The 13,961-nt window shown below is 37.7% G+C and overlaps 1 protein-coding gene across 3 annotated transcripts in view; it reads left to right on the plus strand.

The window, feature by feature from the left end:
* Positions 1-13,961, plus strand: part of E2F5 (E2F transcription factor 5) — a 37,589-nt gene that overhangs the window by 6,995 nt on the left and 16,633 nt on the right. The window contains exon 1 of one of the 3 annotated variants that reach the window (XM_063817235.1): positions 3,710-3,847. The exons of the other annotated variants lie outside the window; for them this stretch is intronic. The gene's annotated coding sequence lies outside the window, so the exon portion shown is untranslated. Of the gene's footprint in view, positions 1-3,709; positions 3,848-13,961 lie in introns of those variants that run through there. 3 annotated transcript variants of the gene reach the window in all.

The following is a 13,961-nucleotide window of genomic DNA, read 5'->3' on the forward strand; positions in this document are numbered from 1 at the left end:
TGATTGTATTTGGGGATAGGGCCTTTAAAAGATAATTAAGCTAAAATTAAGCTGTGACCTGATCTAATCTGACTGGGGTCCTTATGAGAAAGGGGAAATTTGGATATACAAAGAGATGCCTCAGATGCTCCCACCCAGAGGAAAGACCATGTGAGGACACAGCAGGAAGGTGATCATCTGTAAGCCAAGGAGCGAGGCCTCTGAAGAAACCAAATGGGCCAATGAAAAAAAAGAAAATGTCAGGCCCATATAACTGATGAACATCTGATGAACATCGATGCAAAAATCCTCAATAAAATACTGCAGACCAAATCCAGCAGCACATCAAAAAGCTTATCCACCACGATCAAGTTGGCTTCATGCCTGGGATGCAAGGCTGGTTCAACATACGCAAATCAATAAATCCATCACATAAACAGAATCAATGACAAAAACCCATGATTATTTCAATAGATGCAAAAAGGCCTTCAACAAAATTCAACAGCCCTTCGTGCTAAAAACTCTCAATAAACTAGGTATCAATGGAACATATCTCAAAATAATAAGGCTATTTATGACAAATCCACAGCCAGTATCATACTGAATGGGCAAAAACTGGAAGCATTCCCTTTGAAAACCAGTATAAGACAAGGATGCCCTCTCTCACCACTCCTGTTCAGCACAGAGTTGGAAGTTCTGGCCAGGGCAGTCAGGCAAGAGAAATAAATAAAGGGCATTCAAACAGGAAAAGAGGAAGTCAAATGGCCTCTGTTTGCAGATGACATGATTGTATATTTAGAAAACCCCATCGTCTTAGCCCCAAATCTCCTTAAGCTGATAAGCAACTTCAGCAAAGTCTCAAGATACAAAATCAATGTGCAAAAATCACAAGCATTCCTATACACCAGTAACAGACAAAGAGCCAAATCATGAGTGGACTCCCATTCACAATTGCTACTAAGAATAAAATACCTAGGAATCCAACTTACAAGGGATGTGAAGGACCTCTTCAAGGAGAACTATAAACCACTGCTCAAGGAAATAAGAGAGGACACAAACAAATGGAAAAACATTCTATGCTCATGGATAGGAAGAATCAATATCATGAACATGGCCATACTGCCCAAAGTAATTTATAGATTCAGTGCTATCCCTATCAAGCTACCAATGACTTTCTTCACAGAATTGGAAAAAACTACTTCAAACTTCATAGGGAACCAAAAAAGAGCCTGCATAGCCAAGACAATCTTAAGCAAAAATAACAAAGCTGGAGGCATCATGCTACCTGACTTCAAACTAAACTACAAGGCTACAGTAACCAAAACAGCATGGTACTGGTACCAAAACAGATATATAGACTAATGGAACAGAACAGAGGCCTCGGAAATAACACCACACATCTACAACCATCTGATCTTTGACAAACCTGACACTAAGAAGCAATGGGGAAAAGATTCTCTATTTAATAAATGATGTTGGAAAACTGGCTAGCCATATGCAGAAAACTGAAACTGGAGCCCTTCCTTACACCTTATACAAAAATCAACTCAAGATGGATGAAAGACTTAAACGTAAGACCTGAAACCATAAAAATCCTAGAAAAGAACCTGGGCAATACCATTCAGGACAAAAGCATGGGCAAAGACTTCTTGTCTAAAACATGAAAAGCAATGGCAACAAAAGTCAAAATTGACCAATGGAATCTAATTAAACTAAAGAGCTTCTGCACAGCAAAAGAAACTATCATCAGAATGAACAGGCAGCCTACAGAATGGGAGAAGATCTTTGCAATCTACCCATCTGACAAAGAGTTCATATCCAGGATCTGCAAAGAACTTAGACAAATTTACAATAAAAAACAACCCCATCAAAAAGTGGGCAAAGGATATGAACAGACACTTCTCAAAAGAAGACTTTTATGCAGCCAACAAACATATGAAAAAATGCTCATCGTCACTGGTCATTAGAGAAATGCGAATCAAAACCACAATGAGATACCATCTCACACCAGTTACAATGGCGATCATTAAAAAGTCAGGAAACAACAGATGCTGGAGAGGATGTGGAGAATTAGGAATGCTTTTATACTGTTGGTGGGAGTTTAAATTAGTTCAACCATTGTGGAAGACAGTGTGGTGATTCCTCAAGGATCTAGAACTAGAAATACCATTTGACCCAGCAATCCCATTACTGGCTATATACCCAAAGGAGTATAAATCATTCTATGATAAAGACACATGCACACATATGTTTATTGTGGCACTATTCACAATAGCAAAGACTTGGAACCAACCCAAATATCCATCAATGGTAGACTGGATAAAGAAAATCTGGCACATATACACCATGGAATACTATGCAGCCATAAAAAAGGATGAGTTCATGTCCTTTGCAGGGACATGGATGAAGCTGGAAACCATCATTCTCAGCAAACTATCACAATAACAGAAAACCAAACACCACATGTTCTCACTCGTAAGTGGGAGTTGAACAAGAACACATGGACACAGGGAGGGGAACATCACACAGTGGGGCCTGTTCAGGGTTGGGGGGCTAGGGGAGGGATAGCATTAACAGAAATACCTAATGTGGGTGACGAGTTGATGGTTGCAGCAAACCACCATGGCACATGTATACCTATGTAACAAAACTGCGCGTTCTGCACATGTACCCCAGAACTTAAGGTGTGTGTATGTGTGTGTATATATATATGTATGGTGTGTATATATATGGTATATATATAAGATATATATGGTGTGTGTATATATATGGTGTATATATAAGGTATATATGGTATATATATAAGGTGTATATATATGGTATATATATAAGGTGTATATATATGGTATATATAAGGTGTATATATATGGTATGTATATATAAGGTGTATATATATGGTATATATATGTAAGGTGTATATATATGGTGTGTATATATAAGGTGTACATATATGGTATATATATATGTAAGGTATATATATGGTGTGTATATATATAAATTCCTCCTTAGTTTTCTCTAACAATCCAAGCATAAAAAAAAATCCCTGTTAGAACTGCTTTTGCTGTATTCCGTAGATTTTGTTATATTGTTTCCATTTTCATTTGTTAAGATATTTTTCAGTTTCCCTTTGTATTTTTTCATTGACTCATTAGTTGTTTAAGAGCATGTTTTTTGTTTTTAAATTTCCATGTATTTGCGAATATTCTGTAGTTTCTCTTGTTAATGATTTTGGTCAGAAAAGATACTTGTAATTATCTCAGTCTTCTAGAATTTGTTATGATTTGTTTTTTGGCCTCATATATAATCTAACCTGGAGAATGTTCTGTGTGCAGTTGAGAAGTGTGTGTATTCTTCTACTGTTGGATGGATGTTAGGTTCGTTTGATCTAGAGTATAGTTTAAATTTGATATTTTCTTATTTACTGTCTCTACGTTCTGTCCATTACTGAAAGTGGGCTGTTGAAATCCCCTACTATTGTTGTATTACTGTTTATCTCTACCTTCAGATTTATTAATGTTTTCTTTATATATTTAGGTGCTGCAATATTGGGTTCACACATATTTACAACTGTTATATCTCATGTTGCTGAATTGACCCTTTTATTATTATATAGTGACCTTTGTATCTTTTTATAGTTTTTGACTTAAAATCTATTTAATCTGATATATGTATAGCCTCTTCTGCTTTCTTTTGGTTTCTATTTGCATGGAGTATCGTTTTCTGTTCTTTCATTTTCAGTCTGTGTCCTTACAGGTGAAGCAAGCCTCTTATAGGCAGCATAAGTTGAGTGTTTTTAAAAATCCATTTAACTACTTTGCCTTTTTATTGGAGAACTTAATCCACTTACTTTCAGGGTTATCATTCATAGGTAAGTAGTTAATACTGTCATTTTGTTGTTTTCTAGTTGTTTTGTAGATATTTTCTTCCTTTCTTTCTATCTTCTTTTGTGGCTAAATTATGTTGTCTAGTGGTATGTTTTGATTCCTTGCCTTTTTATGTATCTGCTATAGGTTTTTGCTTTGTTGTTACCATGAGGCTTACAAAAAAAAATCTTACAATGTGGTATTTTAAGCTGATAACAAGTTTGGTGGCAAAAACAAACAAACAAAAAGAAACCTAACAAAAAAGCCTCTATGCTTTTATTCCAGTCCCCTCCTCACATTTTGAATATTTGATGTCACAAGTTTTATCCTTTTATATCGTCTATTGCTTAAAAATTATTGCAGCTACAATGATTTTTAATAGTTTTGTCTTTTAACTTTTACACAAAGTCCAGAATACTTTAATTCTGTGATGATGCTGCATAAATTGCTTATATCTTTAGTCAGTGTACTTACTTTTAAGTGAGTTTTAGACTTTCAGATTGTTTTGTGTTACTCCTTAGCATCTTTTTTTTTTTATTTTTATTTTTGGAGATTGAAGACTTCCCTTTACCATTTTTTGTAAAACAGTTCTGGTAGTCATGAACTCCCTCATCTTCTGTTTTTCTGGAACAGGCTTTATCTCTTCTTCATTTCTGAAGGACAGCTTTGTGGGGTTTGGTATTCTTGGCTAGCAGGGTTTCCTTCAGCACTTTGAGCACTGAGGCAGGCCAGAAGCTTTGGCAGATGTGGCCAGCACAGGAGTGGTGCAATCTGAAGCCAGAGTTCACTGAGATATCCCTGGTATTGTGAGCTGTCCAGAGCCCTGGACTGCTGACATCAGCCTGGCATTGGTGCAGCCCAGAGATTGAGTTTGCCTTGAAAGCCTGAAGCCTCGGGTTATGTGATCCTGCTTGGCACCAGGCTGGATCTAGAGCTTCAGTCTATGGGCACTAGCCTGGAACATGGGGTTGTGGTGGTCTCACCAGTGTTAGGTTTTACTTTGGCAATCTTAGCATTGGAGCTAAAGGTATGGTGTCTCTCTCCTTGCTGTGCTTCCTAGGGTTGAGAGAAGGATGACGGGGTAATATAAAACTGCCCTTCTTACCCTCTTCAATGTGACTTTTCTTATTATTGTGCTGCAACCAGATAGTGTAATCTCTTATATGGCTTATTTAGCTCTTGTGAAGGTATGTTATAGTATGGATGCTTGTTCAAATTGGTGTTTCTGCTGGGGAAAATTGCTGAAGCGTCCTACTCTGCCATCTTGCTCCATCCCTTCCTAAATAAACCATTGTTTTAATTTCACCAGTAAAGACTGACTGTCCTCAATTATGAGTAAGTTTCCTCTTACATCTTAATATTTTTGTGAAAGTGAGGATATACTTTCTGATGTTCCTTTTCCAACCTAAAATACAATTACTGAAGTAACATTAGTAGAAAGCTTGGGAAAAGATTAATATACTCTAGAGTAAAACTTGCCCAGTATGCAACCACTCACAGAGAACCACTGTCAACAATTTTTAGTATTTCCCATTTCTTGCAACTTTTTATAGCTGAGATCAAATGTTTATTGTTCCTACTTATTAATGTTATTATTTTTGAGGCAGAGTCTCTGTGACCCAGGCTGGAATGCAGTGGTGAGATCTTGGCTTACTGCAACCTCTACCACCCAGGCTCAAGCGAGTCTCCTGCCTCAGCCACCCAAGTAGCTGGAATTATAGGTGTGAACCACCATGCCTGGGTAATTTTTGTGTATTGGTAAAGATGGGGTTTCATCATGTTGGCTAGGCTGGTTTTAAAGTCATGGCCCCAAGTGATCCACCCGCCTCAGTCTCTGAAAGTGCTGTGATTGTAGGCGTGAGCCACTGCACCCAACCTCTTTTTCCAAATTGTAAACATGATTTATAATGTCTTCATAATTTTGATCTGTCATATTACCCAGAATTAACCATTCTTATTAGTAGGTATATAAGTTTTATGTTTTTTTCCTATTTCATGCAATGAATATGTATTCACAAATGTGTGCCCCGTTGTTCTTTATTTTAGTAGCTTCCAGATTATAATTATCAGAAAAAGTCAGAGAAATGGGCAGTTCCAACGCTTTTCACACTGTAAGGGGTGTTTGGAAGCACCTACCTGAGCCTTGAGGATTGGTGATACAAAAGCCATAAAAGGCTTCAGGGAGTAGCTGGGAGCTGACCTAGGAAGTCCGGGACTCAAAAGTCAGATGTCATCAATATATATAAAATTTAAGAATTTAAGGTTATATTATACCTCTACTTAGAACAACGTTCAGACACCTACAAGATCCTGCCTAGTCTGGCCCTCCTTCCTCTGCCACCTCGTCTATGCACTCCCTCTTAGATGACTCCAGTCTCACTGACTGTCTTTCAGCACTCTCACATGCCCTCTCCTCCTGCCTCAGGGCTGCTGCACAGGTGTTTCCTGCTGCCTGAAATGGACTTCTGCACGTGTGTGAAAACACACACACACACACCCCACCACCACCACTGCACCACACATACACAAACACACAACTGGCTACTTCTCCAAACCGTCTGGTCTTGGTTTTTTTTTTTTCCTTCTTTTAGATGTTTTTGTAGGCAGAACAGTGGTCCCTCAAAGATGGTCATGTCCTAATTCCCAGGACCTATGAATATGTTCAGTTACATAGGAAAGGGGAACTAAGGTCAAAGTTGCTAATCAGCTGATTTTAAGATGGGGAGATTTTTCTCTTTTTTTTTTTTTTTTTTTTTTTTGAGACGGAGTCTCACTCTGTCACCCAGGTTGAAGTGCAGTGGTGTGATCTCGGCTCACTGCAACCTCCGTCTCCCGGGTTCAAGCAATTCTTCTGTTTCAGCCTCCCTAGTAGCTGGGACTAAAGGTGCCCACCACCATGCCCAGGTAATTTTTGTATTTTTAGTAGAGATGGAGTTTCACCGTATTGGTCAGGCTGGTCTCGAACTCCTGACCTCAAGTGATCTGCCCGCCTCGGCCTCCTAAAATGCTGGGATTACAGGCATGAGCCACCGTGCCCAGCCAAGATGTGGAGATTTTTCCTGGAATATCTGGCTGTGCCTGTTGTAATCAAAAAGTTCTTCAAAGTGGAAGAAGGAAGAAGAGAGTGAGAACCAAAGAGGTGGAAGCTTGAAAATGACCTTTCTGCTGTTGGAAGAAGGGGTCATGAGCCAAGAAGTGTGATAGCCTCTAGAAGCTGGAAAGGCAAAGAAATCGATTCTTCCTTAGAGCATCTAGAAGGAGCACAGCCTTATCAATATTTTGATTTTAGCTCAGTGAGATCCATTTTGGACTTCTGATCTATAGAACTATAAGATAATAAAGTTGTGCTACTATTCAACCATTAAAAAAAAAAAAGGAAATCCTGTCAGTTTTTGACGCCATAGAAGAACTTGGAGGATATTTTGCTAAGCAAATAAGCCAGGCACAGAAAGACACATGATCTCATATATAGAATCTAAAATAGTCAAATTCATAGAATCTAAGAATGGGATGGTGGTTACCAGGAGCTTGGGGAGATGTTGGTCAAAAGATACAAAATTTCAGTTAGACAAGAATAAATTTGAGAGATCTAATGCACATCGTGGTGACTATAGTTAATAACAATGTATTGCCTTCTTGAAAATTGCTAAGAAAATAGAATTTGAGTGTTCTCACCACAAAAAAAAAAAAAAATGATCAGTATGTGAGATAAAGCATGTTAACTGGCTTGATTTAGCCATTCCACAATGTATACATATATCAAAACAACATTTTGTAAACAATAAATATATATAATTTTTAATTACCAATTTTATTTAAAAATTTTGTTTTGTCTTAAACAACTACATTTCTGGTCATTTGTGACAGTTAGCAATGGAAACTAAGGGAATACAGTGTATACAGATGCTTGTCCTGACTCTCCTTAATCTGAAGTGACTAAAGTAGGTTCCTGCTTATTCTCAGCAGCCTGGGTTTTTGCCTTACTATCCTTTATCACAATATGGAATTATTTATTCCTTTGTTTGCCCATGTTTCGCTGTAGGCCAGGGACTGTCTTCTGTGTTACCAATGCTGACCCAGCCAGTCCATTATAAGCTTTCAACAAATAGCTATTAGTTTTGAGTTAAGTGAGAGGACATTCCTAGTCAGCAAGACAGTGTATGTCAGAGCCAAGAGGTAGAGAAACGTGGGTACATTTGAGAGGCTATAAATCAGATGACTGTTGTGTGAAGAGAATATTGGATTGCAAGCAGATTTACAGGCCTAAACTAGGTTAGAGGCAGGGACAATAAGAAATGGAGAGATTCTGGTGACTTCACATTGTGGAAGTGACAGAACTTGGTGCTGAGTCTATGGGAATAGGAAAGTAGAAGTGACAGAACCTGGTGCTGAGTCTATGGGAATAGGAAAAATTATCAATGACTGCCATATTGCTGGCTTGGTAAACGGAGTAGATAGTGGTGATTTTCACTTAGAAGTTATCAAAAGGGAGAAAGAATTGAGAGGAATGGTAAATTCAATTCTGGACATGAATAAGATGCCTGTGGGACATCCTAGGGTAGGTCTCTGGCAGCCTATCGGAATTATAGGTTTGGAACCCAAGATAAAGTTGAGGGCTTCCTGTTTGACTTGGATATGGTTGATTTATGAAGTTTATGTAAGGAAAATGGTTTTTAGCAGAAAGAGGAACAAGAATGGAACTCTGAAACACTAGTAGTTCAGTAGCAGAGGGCAGAAGAAAGGGAAAATAAGACAAGAGAAAAGCCTGAGGGTATGGTAACACCAAGACTAGAGAATGATGAGGGAGTAGCCAACCAGTGTCGAGTGCTACAGAGGATGCAACAGGACTTAATAGTGTCCACTGGTTTTAGTAACAGAGGTAATTAATGTTCCAGAAAACATTTTGGGCTTTTAGACAGTTTATACTAAAGAATTACTGGAGCAGAGCATAATAATCGTTTTTAAGTCCTTTACTTAATGTTGTCAAATTGCAAAAAGATGAAATTAGTTTTCAGTCCAGTAGCAGCATATGATTGTGACCAACCATCTCACAGCCTCAGAAGTAGCATGGTATCTCTGAGTTTATGTCCTGACTTTACAATATTTAGTGCCCTTGGGCAAGTTACTCAGCCTTGGTTTCCTCTTTTGCAAAAATGGGACAATAATATTACCTACCACAGGTGTTTATGATTAAAGAAGTTATCAAAATGAGTTTTTATTTTTAAAGCACTTAAACAGTATCTGGCACATAGTAAATGCTACATTGAAGTGTTTGTTGGGTAACTGACAGATACATAGAGAGATGGATACATACATGTATACATACATAAAATAAATGTTGGGTATTCTAATTTTTTTATATTTTACAAATTTGAAAAGTAATGAATAGTATTTTTTTTCAGTCAACTTTATATATATACTTTACATACATTAAAATGTTCCTGGCCAGGTGCAGTGGCTCATGCCTGTACTCCCAGCACTTTGGGAGGCCAAGCGGGCAGATCACTTGAGGTCAGGAGTTCGAGACCAGCCTGGCCAACATGGTGAAACCCCATCTCTACTAAAAATAAAAAAATTAGCTGGGCCTGGTGGTGGGTGCCTGTAATCCAGCTACTTGGGAGGCTTAGGCAGGAGAATTGCTTGGACCCAGGAGGTGAAGGTTGCAGTGAGTGGAGATCACGCCACTGCACTCCAGCCTGGGTGACAGAGAATCCATCTCAATCAATCGATCAATCAATCAATAAAATGCTCCTATTTTAAGCGAACAGTTAAATTAGTTTTGATAAATACTTGTACCTGAATGACCATCACCTCAACCAGATGTGGAACATTCCCATCACCCCAAACAGTTCCCTTTTGCCTCCTCCCAGTCAGCCGTCAACTTCATCCTCAATCCCAAGCAATCATTGCTCTGCTTTTTTCCCTGTGAATTAGAATACCCTTTTCTAGAGTTTCACATCAGTGAAGTCGTACCATAGGTACTCTGTGCTTAGCTTCTTTCACTTGGCATGTTTTTGAGATTCATTCATATTGTTGCATGTACCAATGGTTCATTCCTTCCACTCCCCGAGTGGTGTTTTGTTTTATGGATGTACCACACTTTGCTTATGAATACATTTACTCTACTAAATGTATAGTTTTGGTTGTTATGAATACTGCTATGAATTCATGTATAAGCCTTCATATAGACACATTTTTATTGTTTTGGTGTGTATTCCTTTGATTATTATTCCTTTATTAACTCATTAAAAGTTTGAAAACTTTTTCAAGAATGTTAACTTTTTTTGTTTTTGTGAGTTCTATCTTTTGTCCGTGTTTTATTTTGTGGTTTTATGTTTTCTTATATATGTTTTAATTATTGAGATAGTCAAATCTTTTTATTTCTTCTATATCTGTAACATTTATAAGTTCCCATGAAGGAAATTTTTGACATTTTGCTGTATATGCATGTATGTTTGTGTATGTGTGTGCCCAGTAATTTTGGGAGTTTTAATCAGTTTTGAGAATGGGCTATTCGGCAGTTAATGAAGACAGCTAACATGAAAGTTAGGGTAAACTCAAATCATAGTTCATATTCACTATAATTTCTTCAGAATTTTTTAGATTATTTTAAAATCCATGTACATTCTAGTAGATTCTGTCTAGTATATTTTTCTGGAATATGACAAGTCTAGGTTCCTGACACCATTCGTTATCCTTTAAGCAATGAAATTTTGTGTATAACTTAGTTTTCTGATTAACTTAGGTTTATCTCTTTGTTGTTTTTTTGTTTGTTTCTCTTTTTTTTTTTTTTTTTTTGAGACGGAGTCTCACTCTGTCACCCAGGCTGGAGTGCAGTGGTGCGATCTCAGCTCACTGCTACCTCTGCCACCCAGGTTTAAGTGATTCTCCTGCCTCAGCCTCCCAAGTAGCTGGGATTACAAGCGCCTGCCACCGCGCATGGCTAATTTTTGTAGTTTTAGTAGAGACAGGGTTTCACCATCTTGGCCAAGCTGGTCTTCAACTCCTGACCTCATGATCCACCCTCCTCAGCCCCCCAAAGTGCTGGGATTACAGGCATGAGCCACCATGCCTGGCCCTGTTATTTATTATTATTATTATTTTTTTAATTTTTAAAATTTTTGTAGAATTTGATACCACACCCGGCTATGCCAGACACTCTTCTATTTCAAATATTATACTCATTTAATCCTCACAGCAACAATATCTTCATAGTTATCTTACAGATGAGGAATTTGAGGCTAAGTAGCTTGCCCAGGGCCACACAGCTAATAAGTGGGGTCTACCTCAGAGCCCATGTTCCTAAGCTTTATGCTGTGTTGCTGACAGGGTGAGGTTAAAATATGGAGGCCGGGCACGGTGGCTTACGTCTGTAATCCCAGCAATTTGGGAGGCCGAGGTAGGTGGATCATGAGGTCAGGAGTTCGAGACCAGCTTGCCCAACATAGTGAAACCCCCCTCTCTACTAAAAATACAAAAATTAGCCAGATGTGGTGGCATGCACCTGTAGTCCCAGCTACTCAGGAGGCTGAGGCAGGAGAATTGCTTGCACCCAGGAGGCGGAGGTTGCAGTGAGCCAAGATTGTGCTACTGCACTCCAGCTTGAACAACAGAGCAAGACTCTGTCTCAAAAAAAAGAAAAAGTAGGTGCAAATCTCAGTAATAGAATAGCAGATTCACACTTAATCTTTCTCCTGTTTTAGGAAGTTAATACTTAAAAGAATTATTATTTATTTTTTCTTTTTTTTTCCTTTTTGAGACAGGGTCTCACTCTGTCACCCAGGCTAGAGTGCAGTGGTGCAGTCATGGCCCACTGCAGCCTCAACCTCCTGGTTTCTAGTGATTCTTCGACTTTAGCCTCCCAAATAGCTGGGACTGCAGGCACGTATCAACTTGTCTGGCTAATTTTTAAAATTTTTTTTGTAGAGATGGGGAGCTTTCTCTGTTACCCAGACTGGTCTCAAACTACTGGGCTCAAGCAATCCTCATACCTCAGCCTCTCAAAGTGCTAGGATTACAGGCATGAGCCACTGCATCGGCCAAGATAATTTTCAAAGTATGCAATTGAAAATGTAGGCAAGCAGTCTCTAGATCTTAATAATTTATAGGTTTCTGAGGTTCAGCATTATTGTCCTAGTTAAATAGGCACTTTATCAAATATCTTTTTTTCATTTGAGTCATCTTTGATGATTTCTGTTGGTAAGACAATAGAAATGAATTTCCTTTTTTAAAAGTTTATACAAAGTTTATTAAAAATTTTTTTAAAAAAATTTAAAGCTTATGCATTTCAAAAATATCAAATACAGTAGCAGTTAGTTTGGAGTGACAAGACGACCCCTGAAGATTTTTTAAGGAGAGATTTCCTTGCGGTAGAGTAGTGACTGGGAATTGAAACATGTGGCTCCTGGAGGGAGCGCTTTGCGTCTTTAAAGTAAGTTATTTATTCTTTTATATTTAATTTCCTTATTGATTTGGTAGCCCTTACAGACCCATTGAAAACACATAGTGGCCACCTCCAGGAACTATTTCCTGTTTGCTCCCACCTTAAGTAATCTCTCATTTTTCTCTTATAACATTTTTTCTACTTTAGGTACTATTTCATTTTTTAAACCTCATTCTATAAAGTGTTGGTCACAATCCCAGAGCTTTAGACATGTATGCAATTTTTTGTTACTGTTTATTATTTTTCAATAATAAGTGGAAATTAAGATCTTTCTGTTTTTTCAGGCCATTTTATACACTTGATATGAAACTTCCTGTAGACCATTGTTATTTGAATTGCTTCTTCAATGCAGTTATATAACTTGGAAACTTTTGGCTGTGCACCAAATTTATTTAAAGTCATTTGAAATCATATAAGTCCATTTAAAAATGTTTTACCACAAATGTATTTATGAATATGCAGTTAATGCTAAATTCCACCTTGATCATTCATTAGCTTTGTGGATCTGTTTCCAGTATAACAGGGAGAACACTAAAGCTGCCATGAGCATTAAATTAGATAATGTCTCTGTAAGATTCTATTACACAATTATCCTGTTACTGGCTTATAAAAGGTTCCTCTTAATTGTGGATTGAAATAAAACATTCTGCATTAACATCTAAAGATATAAATTATCTTTAACAGTGTTTAAAATTAAGTATTAGTCCAAACCTCATCATGAAATAGATCAACATAAAGTACCATGTGGCTCAGTTGAAAGCAAGTTCTTTCAGTTTTTATTTTAATTCTCATTAAAATATAGGCAATTTTGGAGCATCAGTTGGGGTCCTTCCCATCTTCTTTTCAAGTGGAACTGATTGGTTTTATATAGTACTTCTGTTGCACATTTTTTATTTTGGGATTCTGGCCTGCTTCATCATAGTGTTCGTTTCTGAATCACAGTAGCTAAACTATTGAGTGCATATGTATTGACTTTTGTGATTTTGGAAGACAGCAAATAAAGTACCTGCTTTGCAGGTGAAGAACCTGAAAGACAGGATGTTTCCTATTATTGTTTTGATATTAGCCTTTTTAATACAACATCATGGTCCATCAGAAGAACAACCCTGAGCCAATGAGCCTTAGCTAATCCTAACTCAAATAAAGCTACCACATAATGTTTCTCCCTATCCAGAGTTAACACTGGGTCTTAGTGGACTCATTTGTTCAAATGAAGGGACGTGGCCTCATGATTATTAAAGCCGTTTTTAGCACTTATGGACTACCTATCTCAGCTTTCCTGGTTCATTTGTCTTAAGCACCTCTTAGAAGCATTGCAGACTTTAATTTTGTTCCACCTATAGACATTGCTTTGTTCACCTTTGTTTATCATATTTTTAGAACAGGATTTAATATTTGGAGGGGAGATCTAATTCTTTCAGAGGAATATTTTTGTTTTTTTTTTCTGTAAACTGAGTTAATGTGATACAATTAGATGCTTCCTTTATGGCTGTATAGGTAAAATCCTATGAGAGTAAATGTAGCCTTTTAAAGTAAATGTGATTAAGAAATATATATACTTATTCAACAGTTACAGTGGCAAGCATGGGTTGGGAATGGTGACTTGCTTTGCTCTCCACCTACCCCTTGTCTGTACCCAGGCAACTGTCCAGGGCTGGAGGAAAATGCAAAATAAT

Source organism: Pan troglodytes, chromosome 7 (assembly GCF_028858775.2).
Source record: "Pan troglodytes isolate AG18354 chromosome 7, NHGRI_mPanTro3-v2.0_pri, whole genome shotgun sequence".
Classification (NCBI taxonomy): Eukaryota; Metazoa; Chordata; class Mammalia; order Primates; family Hominidae; genus Pan; species Pan troglodytes.